The sequence below is a fragment of the Haemaphysalis longicornis genome, unplaced genomic scaffold, assembly GCF_048455015.1.
Source record: "Haemaphysalis longicornis isolate Haplotype H1 unplaced genomic scaffold, Haemaphysalis longicornis Haplotype H1 scaffold_2, whole genome shotgun sequence".
Lineage (NCBI taxonomy): Eukaryota > Metazoa > Arthropoda > Arachnida > Ixodida > Ixodidae > Haemaphysalis > Haemaphysalis longicornis.
In genome coordinates, this window is record NW_027526295.1 from 265,695,527 (window position 1) to 265,709,934 (window position 14,408).

Sequence of the window (14,408 nt, forward strand, 5' to 3'; positions counted from 1 at the left end):
GAACTTCTCGCTGCACACTTTTGTGCTATATGGGCTGACCACAAGAAATGTGTGCGCGTACTCTGAAGCCTAAGGCAATGTTGAAACCCGTAGAGTAGCACCTATACCAGCAGAGAGATAGTGGACAACATTTTATGGGCAGGAATTTGTGCAGAGTCTGGTGCACACATGTTAAAGGGGACTACCAGGATCCATTTGGACTCGCCTAATGAGGCACATGAACCAAATGAAGCTTGCTTGCATGCCGAGAAGGAATCTGCATTTTTTGGTTAAATTAGTTTAGCCACCATTTTGGGGTCAGCGTACACACGTTGAGCTTGGCTTCGTTAACGCTCGACGAGTGCAATTCTGAGCATTGATATTGTTTGAAGCACTGCCCGTCCTTTCTCTGAATGTGCATCAGATTGCCTCCTAATTTTATTGTTTTATCATCGTCATCACCACCAGCCCATCAGGAGGCTATGACCAGCCTATCTACGCCCACTGCCGGGCAAAGGCCTCTCCCATTAATCTCCAGTTAACCTGGTCCTGTGCTAACTGCAACCAATTTATCCTCACAAACTTCTTGATCTCATCTGCCCATCTAACGTTCTGCCGCCCCCTGCCACACTTGCCTTGTCTAGGGATCCACTCTGTTACCCTTAATGACCAACAGTTATCTTGCCTTCACATTACATGCCCTGCCCACGTCCATTTCTTCTTAATTTCTACTAGTATGTCCTTAACACGCGTGTGTTCCCTGACCCACTCCGCTCTCTTCTTGTCCCTTAACGTTACACCTATCATTTCCGTTCCATTACTCGCCAAGTCGTCCTCAATTTCAGTTGAACCCTCTTAGTGAGCCTCCAAGTTTCTGCCTCGTATGTGAGTACTGGTAAGACGCAGCTGTCATACACTTTCTTCTTCAGGGACAATGGTAGGCTGCCATTCATGTGAGAATGCCTGCCGAATGCGCTCCACCCCATTATTATCCTTCTAAAAATTATCTCTGCCTCATGGTTGGGATCCGGGGTCACAACTTGGCCTAAGTAAATATGTTCGCTTACCACTTCCATTGCCTCGCCACCTGTCTCAAACCACTGTGCTGGCACGAGGTTATTGATCATTACTTTAGTTCTCTGCATATTAATTTTCAGGCCCACATTTTTACTCTGTTTGTCCAGTGCGGTAAGCATGCTTTGCAATTCGTCCCCCGAGTTACTTAGCAAGGCAATGTCCAGCAAATCTGAGGTTACTGAGGTATTCTCCATTAACCCTTACTCCCGCATGTTCCCAATCCAATGTTCTGAATACTTGTAAACAGGCTGTGAATAACATCGGAGAGATTGTGTCTCTTTGTATGATGCCCTTGTAGGTATTTTACGGCTCTCCTTATAGAGGATGATGGTAGCTGTGGACCCATTGTATATCCTCCAGTATCCTTCATGTTTTATATGTATATACAAAGGGCTCTGCTCTACTCATAAGTTGCTGCGAGGCCATGTGTCAGGCTCCGGGCTGTGGAGGTCCTTATTCTTCATGGAAAAATCTTTCACCTATAGTTCCATTTGCTCAATAAAAATAAAGGGAGAACGGGAACTGAGAAAAAAAGTAAACAAAAAAGAACAAAACTACAAAATTTAATCAAATTAAATAAAGAAAACTGAATGATTTCAATCTCAACATAATTTCATGATTATCTTGTTCATTTTTTTATTTCAGTGAAACTGCAATGGCTGTTCATCACGGTGAGAACACAAACTGAAGCCACACAGTTGATGCATAACTTGTGGCACCAAAATAAGTATTAGCAGTTACTATCTGGTGATAGGCAGAGTTTGTGGTCTCGTTCGTTACACCTTTCCCCCTATCTGGATTAGAAATTGGCCAGGGGTGTTGGCACAGCCCCCTGGGCCCTCTCCTGCATATGCCAGTGCCTGTCCATGACTGGTTTGTTAGCAGCTTAACACACTGAAGTGGTTGATGCTGTCACCACACCCTCAAAACTGAAACTACTCTTTCCAATGCAAGGAATGTGCCACAAGTACAACTAGCCATTTTGAGGGTGATGATAGATGCCTTGGGACGAGTTGACGCCAGATGCCTTCACAGAATTGAATGATATATCCAACTTTTAAGGAATCCCCATATCGCCCAGTATAACAAGGTGCAGCTTTCGTTAAACGTTTATAAGCTGTTACACCTGTCACCTATGCTGGGAAATATTTGTACGACCTGCTGTTGGTGTGCTCCGATTAGGTCAGAAAGGACGACAATACTGTTGCCTGCAGTCAGATTTCAATTCTTTATAGTACAATGGCAGCCGCTATTGACGGATTATATTTTGTTATCAAACATATTACGAAGTTAATGCTCACATTAGTGCAGTCTGATACCCTCATTAGAGCCAACTCTAGATGCAGCAGAATGCTACCGAAATCGCGTGAAATTCGAAACACTGTTTGCACCACAAGGCGGTATTGGCAGTGGGGCACCCGGTAAGAACAGAAAAATGCTCAACTCAACCTGCCCAACTCTGTAGAGCAGCACATGGCCCAACAGGTTCTATTTTAGCTCAGTGTTCACGAAACACAGTTTAGCAGTGACCACAATTCCAACAGTAGGTACTTCGCATTAGCCTGCATCTCTAAGAAGACACAGCTGCACACTGTCATAAGAAGGAAGGTGTCATCAGGTAGACTGACACTGAAAGGCAGTAGCATACGAAGCCATTTATTTCAAGGACAGGCCGGATCCTCCAAAAGAAAATTGCAGAGGAGAACATAATAAAGCATGGAAAGTACAACAATGAAATTTGAAACTAGACAAAAAAAAAAGACTTGCATCTGCAGTGGATGTACTTTACATAACTTGATTGGCTCATATTGTCACGAAGCCACAGATGACGCAGTTGTCTTCAAAGAAAACAAGTTTATTGGAGCGAACTTTTGCTCCCCTAATAACTCAAAGAATACACAGGCGGTGAAGCAGCAGTCAACAGAGTGACGTGCGGATGCGAGCTTCGGCGAGTCGAATGCCGCGGCATCTGCTCTGCGGGAATTTATCACTCGGTGCAAGGGTTTCCCGAACTGTGTCCAGAACACTGTAGATCAACGAAGAATATTCTAGGCTGGTGATGCTAGTTCGAAGCACTCTCCCTATGAAAGGAGATAACACGTGAGGCATAAAGAATGGGACATGCGCTTCACTTGTACCACGGATAACACAGCTTGGCGCAGCCGCTTGGCAAAAACAAGACATAAATAAACAAACCCAAAACATGGTTATATCTTTCCGTTTTTGTTCAGGGTAATTGCAAAACGGCCCACCGTCAAGGTGAGACCATGTACCGAAGCCATGCAAAGTTAGTGCGTCAGTTCAGGGGCGTAGCCACCGGGAGGGTGTTTTGGTGTCGGAACAGCCCCCGAAATCTATATATGCAGAAAAATGACTCAGATATTATTTATGCATCCGGCACAGTCTCTCTTTCTTTTTGTTGTTATTTTCCCGTTGGCGTATAACACCCCCCCCCAAAAATATATTTCTGGCTGTGCTGCTGCATTAGTTGTTATCTGATAAGAGACTGAGTCAGTGGCTTCATCCATCCAACAACTCCTTTGCACATGGCAGTGTTGGCAGTGATACTATAACAACGTGGATGGCTGAAGGAGGCTCTGAAAAGGGCTTTCAGCTGCGCAAGTGTGGCACGCACCCACCTCAGCACCGCCCAAGACAGCGTTCAGGAAAGAGCATTGTAAGTAGGAACAACAAATGCCGTCCAGGTAAGAGGAATGCACAGGGGTGACCTGGCCCGATTTCAAAAACACTTGCCATCTAACCCATCTGCATCAATTCACAGAGCCGACTACCCAAATGACCGCCTGATTGACAGCCAGTAGACAGACTGGCCAACGAGTGGCCTGTCAGATGACCCCATTAACTTTGTTGCAAATTGAAAAAGGAATTTTGGGTGTGCCAAGTGCGCAGTTGTGTGGGACTGCATGCGGGGAAAGATGACAAGGTGAACTGAAGTAACATTATACATTTATAATGACACTTCGCACGTGGTGCGAATATTGCCGTCTCTCTACTATCACAGACTGTTTGCAGCAGTAATTATAAAGTTGTGCACGCTTCATAAGAAAGCCTCTTTCATCGCTTGTAAGAATTGATACCCATGGCTGCACTGTCGCTGAATGTTGGTAGTGCTTTATCTAAAGTTCTATGACACTTGGCCATTAACAGTACTGCCACTATATTCATCGTTTTGCTGTTACCTACCATCGATGTGTATTAGCGACAATGTACTAGATGACTGTGGCTAATGGCAATAGGCCACTATCAATGATTTACTACTGGATACAATGTAGTTACAAAAGTAGGAGGAGGATTACACTCATTTAGGGATGAAGACAGTGCTAAAAATGTGTGGCAAGATCGCGTGGTGGACCAGCCTTGTTGGCATTATTGCTTCTTGGACCGCGCTTGGCCGACGCATCAACTGGCGGTGCACCCAACATCAGAACACCTTTCATCCTGAACATGGCGCAACTCATCTGACTGCTCCGACAAATGACAGGCACCACGCTATGGAATGAGGAGGCATATGTGCTCGTATCGTGTTCTTTGTGGTTTATTTAACCTCCTGGCTCTCTGTCTTTCGAAAGCTTTGTTCTGGCAAGTGCCCGTGGAATTTTTGGGCCGTCCGCTGCTCACAGAGCTGGGTTTCATGCCTCATGGAGAACATACCGCATTCACAGAGACAGTTTAGTGAAACAAGAAGCCAGTCCCAAGAGTAGCGTAGCATAAATACGACATAAACTGGCAGAAAAATGCACGAGAAGGTGCAGGTTATGGAGAGGCACAAAGTCGCTTAGCATGATGCTCTATTCATGAAGTGACTCGGACGTGGTCAAGCTGTACATAGTTGGCTAATCAACCAAACCAACGGTGTGTGTGGCATCGTCTACTGAGCAGGGCCCCAGCAGAAACCAGAGTTGTCAGCATTATTTATCCTTCTCACTCCACTTGTGACCTTGGTCAACCCAGCTACAGCGAATGCAAGCCCATCCCCTCCACAGCACAAGGCCTGCCTGGAGAAACAAGCCCACACAGCACTGGCCTTCTTACAGGCTTGCCCAATGCACTGCTGCACAATCCTTATGGAGATGCTTTAGCCGCTACGGAGAAGCAAGAGCTTAATTTTATGGCTAATAAAGACGTTTCCAATTATACAAATAAACAATTCCCAAAGAGAACAAAACAAAAGAGGACTGCTTTGAGAGGCAACAACAAATTCTCCCGAGAAGCCAAAATGATTATATAGAGGAAACTTCTGTATAGTGAAATAGCAGCATAAATATACCAGTAGCGGCCTGCGCAATTAATTGCCCCTATAGATAATTCTAACATCCCTATCTTTGCGAAAATAAGTTATAAATGTGAACAGCACTCGTAGCAACGTGCTCTTTGAAGCAATTATGCTGCATACTAGACAAATTTAAATCAAAGGCAGAAATAGGTTGCTGGTGTGTTATACCGACAGTAAGCTTCTTAACTGGAAATAACAAGATCAGCTAAGCCAGTGCATGATTGTAGTGTGATTGTGACCATTCGATTCCAGCCATAGAAGCAACCCACTTCTTCCAGCAAGCTATTCTGCTAGATTACATTACTCCATTTTACAGAACTTTTCAATTCATTGGTCGTGAGGGGTTTCATAGTACCCTAAGCGGTACAAACTGATCCATACCCAACCACAGTATGCACTGTACGAGGGTCTTGCAGGGAAAACAGCCTTGCCAGTTGCTAGCTGTGCCTAACCGAGATCAGCCGCTCATTCAATAATCATTTCTAATATGCCACCACTAGATGGCTGGCTTAGAAGCAAAGGCCTGTAAATCACAACACCCACGTTTTACATGACTGGGATGTTTCCACTTGCTTCCAAGCTCTTTATTAGGAAGAAGCACCCATGGGCTAGCAGCAGCACCGTTTGCATGCAAGATAAGCGTTGCAGATTACGATGAACGAACAAGGAGAGGAGGAAGACAGTGCAGGCAGCAAGTGTGTACTGCATTCGGTTTGCCCTCAGCATAGCACAGCACAGCTCCCGGGAGCGTGGAGAAGGGGTTATGGAGAAACCGTCGAAATGGCTGTTTCTCAAAGCTCTGTTGCGTAGCTACTCGTTGGCTACAGGGTACAGGCAATAGTGGTGACACGCTTGTATTAGCCGCACTGCACAAAAGGGCACGCCAAAAAACCAGGGCACGTGCTCTGTGACATGCCATCAATGCTGGGGTATCAATTTAAAACCACGCTAAATAGCAGTTTGAAAACGATTGGGATAGAGTATCTCTCAGTGAATTGGTCATAACTCGCATTGCGTGAACATCACAAAAAAGGAAAGTATTCGGGGTTTATAATAAACTATTAAACACACTAGTGTAAGTTGGTGTCTCACCCGCCACGGTGGCTCGGTGGATACGGCGATGCGCTGCTGGGCCCAAGGACGCGGGTTTGATTCCCAGCCGCCGCAGCCGCTTTTCTGATGGAGGCGAAAAGCGAAAACGCCCGTGTTTTCGAGATTTCAGCGCAAATTAAAGATCCCCAGGTGGTCAAAATTAATCCGGAGCCCTGCACTACGGCATGCCTCATCGTCTGTGTAGCGTCAGTGCGTTAAACCTCATAATCAATCAAGTCGGTGCCTCACTGGTCCAGTTACATTGAAGCTTAAGCAGTTTAGGAGACAACCGAATTAGCCCTAAACAAGTCTTTAAAGCAGTGCTTACATGAGTCAGGAAGCCTGCGTTGTAATCTTGATGACTGAAACCAGCACTGCACCGTGTAGTGGGGATTTTTCGTACTGTGCGAAAAAACATTATGCTGTTGAGAACACTGTTACAGGCTGCCATGGGAAAACATGATGTCCAGAATACATGAATCACCCTCCAAAAAGCTCAGCGAAAAAATTTCTTGACCTGTTGTATGAACAATTACTTGTCACAAATCCAGAATAGCTGGTACCGGTCAAACATTCCCATTAACTGCTGCAAGTACTTCAAAGGGCCACTAATTCATCGCAACAATCTTGGTAGCATGTGGCCTTAACTGCAGTTGCCATCACCAGGAGTGCATTCTCCCAGAATTTCCTTGCAGTAGCACGGGTTCTCATACTGAATGATGAAAGCCACGAACTTCTGGAAGTGAACTTTACAAAAACATCTTACAGTCGCAACATGTGTGGCATTTGAGGAAAAAGCTAGGTACACTTGTGTCAACCTTTTACATTATTTCTAGCAGCATTGGAAGATGTTCAATCTTGCCTCTTGTGTGGCTCTACAGTGCATTCTGCAACGGATCACCTCATTATAAACATACCTTTCCTTGAACTACTTCGCAAGTCCTGGCAGTTTGAAACTACTAACACATTTGAACACCCAAAAGCTTCTATCTGAATTGTCGAGGCAACGGCATTTTGCCACCAGAGTACCAGAGCCCACCAATGCTTACAACACCACCTTGGCATTTTTCAGTTTCGTGCATCAAGAGCACAGTTATGTCTGCCCGTTCTGAAGCACTTCACTTTTCAATCCCAATGCCGGCTTCACCATAAACTACCATAATGCATCTATGTTTTCATGGACACCTCTTTACGTGAACTTGGCAGGAATGGTATGTCATGCAACTAAAGCACTGATAAGGTTTCCTCAGGACACGAGACTCAGCAAGACACTATAGGTACTCTGTCATATGACTGCTCCACCAGGGTTTGCATATTTGTGCACGTACATCCTCATCCCCATTTTGTGTAGCAAGTCGAGCAACCGCAGCTAGCCCAGCTGACCTTGCCAACTCATTTAATGGACTCGGTCCTTCTGTTTGTATTCCAGCCTGTCCCCAGAAAAAAGAATTTTAAAGTTCATATGCCACTGTGCCAATAATGTACCTGCAATGCTGGATCACTGCAGTGACTGTATTTTTAAGGCCTCCCCATACAGCTGCAAAATGCGGTGGCTACAGCATGTTTCAAAACTCTTGAATGACACAACACATGGCATTCTCTCTTAATGCGTCCTGAGGACAATTATTGTTATATTATATATTTTACAAGGTACTGAACCTTCCAATATAAAGACATAATGTAAATTCACTCAGTTACTCCCAGTAATTTTACCAATTAGGTTTCAGCACAGAGAAAAACAAACAAAAAATAGAGATGCATTGCACTTTCAACATGTGGCCGTAAACATAGAAACCTGATGGCATTACCTTTAGACCGCATTCGCGAACTGACCACCAAAAATAAATTAGGCTTCACCAGCATTACTAGGTGCAATACCGCAGAACCTGAGTGTACTGAGCACAAGTGTGATAAACACAGGCTGCAGCCCTTGCATAATACAAACCAGCACCATTTCCCCTCAGTAGGTAGGTAGGTAAATGGGTACAAAAACGTTCATTGAGCCAAAAATTAAAAACAGAACGAAAAATAAACTAATAAAAGGTGGACAGCCTTTTCAGTTCAAAAGGCTGCACACCACCGCTGCTCTGATGGCTGCTGTATCAGACTGCATTGCTCGATGATGGGAGAAGGGAGAGGAATGTAGGTCAATAGCAGAGGAAGAAGGGGTGCAAATTCTGGGGTAGGCTTTACAGTCTGGACAGTGATACGTGGAGCGTGAGAGGGAGATGTGAAATAGGATGGTGGTGTTCTAGTATGTGCCAGTTTGTAGTCGGCAAGATTCAAGTCTTTGACAAGGGGGGTTACATGTAGTGGGGGTACGTTAGGCGAGTGTGACGGTAGCAGGATAGGATGTCGGTGAAGTAGAGGGGAGAGGACGGAGAGTGGCCGTCATACAGGCCGAGCTGCCCAGAAGTGAAGCTTGTGGGCTCTATGCCGCAGCATGTGCTGCTTCATTGTGGGCAGGTCAAGAATGGCTTGGAGGACTTTTAGTGCCACCGGGGGTACCCTTATCAAGGGACAGTGTCGGTAGGCTTGTTAGGAATGGGAGATAATAGTTCGGTGAGTGGTGGGTGTGTGAGTGGACACAACGAGGGCAGTGGCTGCAGCCACATTTGAAGAGGAATTGAAGCTAGGTAACTGCACTCAGAATGGCGCTCCCAGTGTCGCTGAATGCAAGGCTCAGGTGGGGCAACAACAGGGTAATATTTCCTTTTAAAAGGTAGTGATCATGGTGATGCTCCACATCGAATGGCCTGTGCCTAATTACAAGTAGCCCAAAATATTAGGCGGCCTCATCCTCCTTCTTCTCCTCGACTTACAGTCCTAGGACATATAGTCCTATAAAACTAACGGTCTTAGGGGAATTCATCCGTGAACCATAACTATCCGCATGGATTATCCAGGAGGACTAGTGCTCAGAAGGCTTCAAAAACACACAAAAAATTTCCAATTATTTAAAAAAAATTGAGGAGGCTAAAAATACAAAGAACAATAAATAAAAAAGCAACGCTGGCACCCAGACTGGAGGTTTCGCCAAGGCTTGATCTAGAGAGTGGTGGTAAGCGAAATTGTTAGCAAGTTTGTAATTTGAGCTAATTATTAGTAGAATAAAATGTATAAAATACGCAGGTGCATGAGCTGGTCTGTGAAAGAAAAAAAATGATTGAAGATATGCATAGATGGACCTTTAAGATTGCTTGAGCATCTTGTACTCCTCCCTTGTGAACACAAGGCTCAGCCCGATGCAAACGCCTTGCTAGGGCATAGAAGCCGGACGTGTTTTAACTGTGTTTTTAGTGTCTCAGCGGTCACGTTAGCTCACTTTAGCAGCGGCATTGGCTGCCTGTCGCTCTTTTTATTGTCGAGAATTTTGCCGCTGATCCCATTTCATTCTGTTTTGGCGCATATGCTCGGTCCTTCTCTACTGAGCCCTCCATTTTACATTACATGCACAAGTGATGACAAGGCGCATCGAGGCTATGTGCGACAGGTGCTTCCGCCACCGCTTCGACTTGACTCCCCCGTGGAACAAGGGCGGCAGTGATGCAAACACAGCCGGCTCAGCTGACATCACCCACTGAGCACGTGCTCCATTGTTCTGTCGCTCAGTGTCTGCGAATCAATGGTGCAAATTTTCACTGGCATGCCGCCCTTATCTGTTGCTATAATAAAGTCACTGTCGACGAAACAGTGTGTTTGGCGATATGAAACCTATGAAACCATGCATGTATGAATGACAGTGGCCAGGGCTAGCCAGCACAAAAGCAGTTGGCTACAGTCTGCTATGGAAACAGGTATTATGATATTTACAGTTCTCCAGAACTGCCTGAGAGGGCTTCAAGGGCCGACCGCCCTCACAATAAAAAGAACGAATGAATGAATGACTTTAATGCAGAGAGGAGGCTAAAAAGTCCTGTGGGTAGAGGATGGGAAAGACGTCACTAATTAGTTGTAGTACATCGGACTACGTAATGTTCAAGTTCCATTATCAATATAGCTGTCTCTTGAGGTCCCGTCGGAGCAACACACACACACTGACCTTTCCTGAGGGGAGGGGGTGTCCGGCATAGTTCTTGAAGGCACATTACGGCTGGTGTGGAAAGATAGGAGCACACTGGTGTTAATTTGTGGCTGGTAGTTTGTCAGCCATTAAACCATCTTATAGAGACCATTTTTTAGGGCAAAGTCTGTGATTTTTTCTAACATTTCGGGGTTGTCCCTAACATACTCGACATGCTCTAATGCTGACGTTGGAACTGTGGCGCTTGCGAGCAACTGCACACGGCCGTCTGAGAAGGCTGCACACGACCAAATAAGGTGGGAAAGGTCGGGTGTGTCATTGCTGCCACAGTGGAGACACTTGAGTAAGGAGGAATGCCTTGGATTCATCCATTTCGAAATCACATTGGGGGCACAGGCCAAGTTGGCGTAACCTTTGTCAGCGAAGACCTCTCCTGTTCTGGGAAGGGTCTTTAGTGGGGCAAGGAAACCAGGGGGTAAGGCCTCGGCTAGCCGGTGTCGGCTGAGGGCTCTACCTTGACAAATTTTTTGTTGCCAATGTGGTTCAGGTGTGCAGTGTCGAGAACTGTGGGAGGATTTAGTAGGCACTCCGGGGCAGCGTTGTGCACCGTTCGGTTGCCGTCCGCTCCAGATGTGTGCGCAGGTGTCCAGACCGTGCGTATCGTGATTCCTTCATGAGACAGGTCCCAAACTACATAGAGAATGTTGGTGGCCGTGGAGTTGGGCGTGGAGGTCCCATTCAGTTCTCGGAAGGCAACGTGGGAGTCAGTGATGATGCGGAACTTTTTTGTGTGGATGGTTGAACAATGGGTCTGGATGCTTTGAACTGCACCCAGAATTCCAAAGAGTTCCACTTTGTCTGAGAGGCCGTAGGTGTTCATAATGTTGCGAGAACCACCAAGTTGTGGAACCTTGGGGCAAGTCCAAGCAACAGTGGCTGTTATGTCGTGGATAGCCACATCGGTGAATACATGAACGTCATCGTCTGCTTTAACATTGGCCAGGGTGCGTACGTACTGTTCCCTTGCTGCTTGTTGATGTCGGGGAATGGGTAGTCGTCGGATAGGGCCGATTGCAGGTCCCTCCCAAGGTGGAATAGATTTACGAGAGATTGCAGGGTCGAAATTGCTGTTCAAGGTGCCCCATTTAAAAATAGCTCATCCCTGCGGCATGTATTTGAGGTGCTTCTGGAAACGCAGCGCGATTTCTTCGTCTAGAATGGTGATCGAAGGAAGTGACACTGCCTGTTCCAGCACGTCCATCCTAGTGTGGCGTGGTAGGCCTGTTACGGTACGAATGAGGTGTCTGTTTTATATGGTTAGTTCAAGAACGGGAAATCCATAAGACAGTCGGCCGTGCGCAACGGTGCGCACAAGCTCGAGACAAGCATCTTGGTGTGAGCCGCTGTATTTATTGGATAGACGGGTAATGAGGTGCAGGGTGGAGCGCCAAGTTGTCTGAAGATGACGGATCCGTGTAGTGGGGCTATTGCAGCTGCTAATCTGGAGGCCAAGTAATCTGATGGTACCATTTCTTGATTCAAGAATTGTATAGACGATATTGAGGTGGAGGAATTGGGCAGGGTTGCTCCGAATTTTGGGTTCGGCGGAGTCACAACCGAACCCAAAATTCGGCCCCAATAAAACGCAAAAAAATAAAATAGTGCATTATCAAAGTCTATGGTACAGACCTGCAAAGCAAAAATAAGCGCCTGTGCACTGCACCCCAAAAAAACTGAAGTTCTTGTGCTCCATGCAGTGCTGTAGCTCTGCTGAGGGGTCTTAGCCACAAGCAAACAGGTCCGAGGACAGATACACTCTTGATGATTTACAGCATGTATGTTCGAATTGGTGTTTTGTTCTCTGGCTCTGCAACCTATAAGCTCCCTCTTGCCCTTGGCAAAGCTAGAATGACAAGCATTGCGTTGCTGCTTAGGCCTGTCCGATTACATCCCGATTCGAGTATTGTACTGAGAGGCCGCAGTCCCAGCGCTGAATTACAGGTTTAAATATCTAACAATCAATGCATTTGCAAAGTTCCTCGAGTCCCCGCTGGCCGGACCACAGGCTGTTTTAATCCAACCCGCAATGTTGTTTTTCGGTTCTTTTTTTTATTGCGCCATTTTGCCACAGGGCATAGCTAACAGGAAAACGATGGACAAAACAGGACAGGGGTACGACACAGAAAAACAGCAAAAAAAAAAAAAAAAAAAAACACACAATGTGACGCGGGCGCACTACAGAAAACTATGGAGTCCAGTTTTGGAAATGAATTCCGACAGTTTCTTGTAAAGTGGGCCGTGCGTCAACCAATGAATATCGTGTGGGCCCCATGTGTCGAGCTCGGGCTGGTTGAAGCCCTGGACAGGTCCCTAGCAAGTGTTCCAATGTCACCTCAGCAACAGGGGCAGGGCAGTAGGGGCAGGTCGGGGAGGGATCCACAAGACTACAAGTCCATGTTGCTCGCACAACAGGCTTTTTATTGGTCTCGTTTCCGGCATACACAGGTCATTTTTGCCAATTCTTGGCTTAACCCATAAAACTCCACGCTGCTTTCAGTTCCTGTCTTGCAGTTTGAATCCATAGTAAAAGAGGTTTCTTTAGATTACATTCTTCCAAAAAATGCCAAATTTCTTCCAACTAACATAACTCATTCCCCTGGCTTACCAATCTGAGTACCCATCGCACATGGTTATTGCAACTGACGCCTCTCGGAAAAATGAGAAAGTTGGGGTGGGTATCTTTTCTCCTGCATTGAAATTCTTTCATGCAGAATTTCTTGCTATTCTTCATGCCTTCCTGAAACTTGATTCGGCGCAATCTTCAGTGATGTTACTAATTCCCTTTCCGTGTGCATGGCTGTTTCCTCGGAAACTGTTTTATTTCAAATCCCCACTCGTGCAGACAATTAGGCCTGTTTGGCTGCCTGGCCACTGTGGACTAGTATGTTAGCAAAAATGGCATTGGCTTTATCCATTGTAGAGGTACTTCCCCTGTTCATTTGTGTGTTGTTCTGTTATCGCCAATACCTGTTGGCCCAAGACATCTCTGATCACAGGATGCACACTTCTGAACTCAAACACCTCAGCTTCTGCTGGAAAAAAAAGCCTCTGTCAAACGCACTCGTGCAAATTTTCGCTGACAACTTTTTTTGCTGTGGTGTCCCCCCATTTGAACGATACCTATATCGGGCGGATCTGGAAACCTCTTGCTTGTGCCACTCTTACCAAGAAATTGAATCGGATGAACATTTCTTTCTTTTTTGCTGCCAATTTTCTAATCATCAAAGAAGTTTGCTGGAGGCACCCCTGCGACGCCTTGGTCTGCCATTGACACTCTTTTATCTTTCATGGTCACGAAGCTGGTCCACAGCCATGGGGATGTTTGTCACGCCATCCATTCATTCATTTCGGAGACAACTCGTCTGCTGTGCTAAAACTATTCCGATCAGGCTGACTTTTGGTTTTGTTTCTCGCTCCTCTTTCTCTCTCTTTTCTCTATCTCTTGAATCTACACACTAATTCCCTTTCTTCTGGTCTCCTCTTTTGCCTTATCTGATTAATTTTCATGAAAGCAAAAAACTCTTCGTGGCCAATCCCCCTGAGTAAGTATGCGGCAATTTTCTGGGGTACCAGTGACCACCACCACCATTACCACTTTGCCTGGCCGCCGCCATACCAAGACAGCACCAAAAAGGTGTCGATGCTGAAAGCAAGTCAAATCAGGCTTTTAAGCTACGTAGGGCAAGCATTCATGCAGTAACTACTACTGACTCGTGCATGGTTTCGCTGTTTCTGCATAGAACCCGACACGTAGAAACAAAGACACCAATGCTCGGAAGGAAACGCGACTTTTTCAAGAAAGGATACTCATTCCCCATGAATACCAAATGCACAATGCCGTTTTCGAAAGACCCTTCGCAACACAGGTGAAATTACCATCCA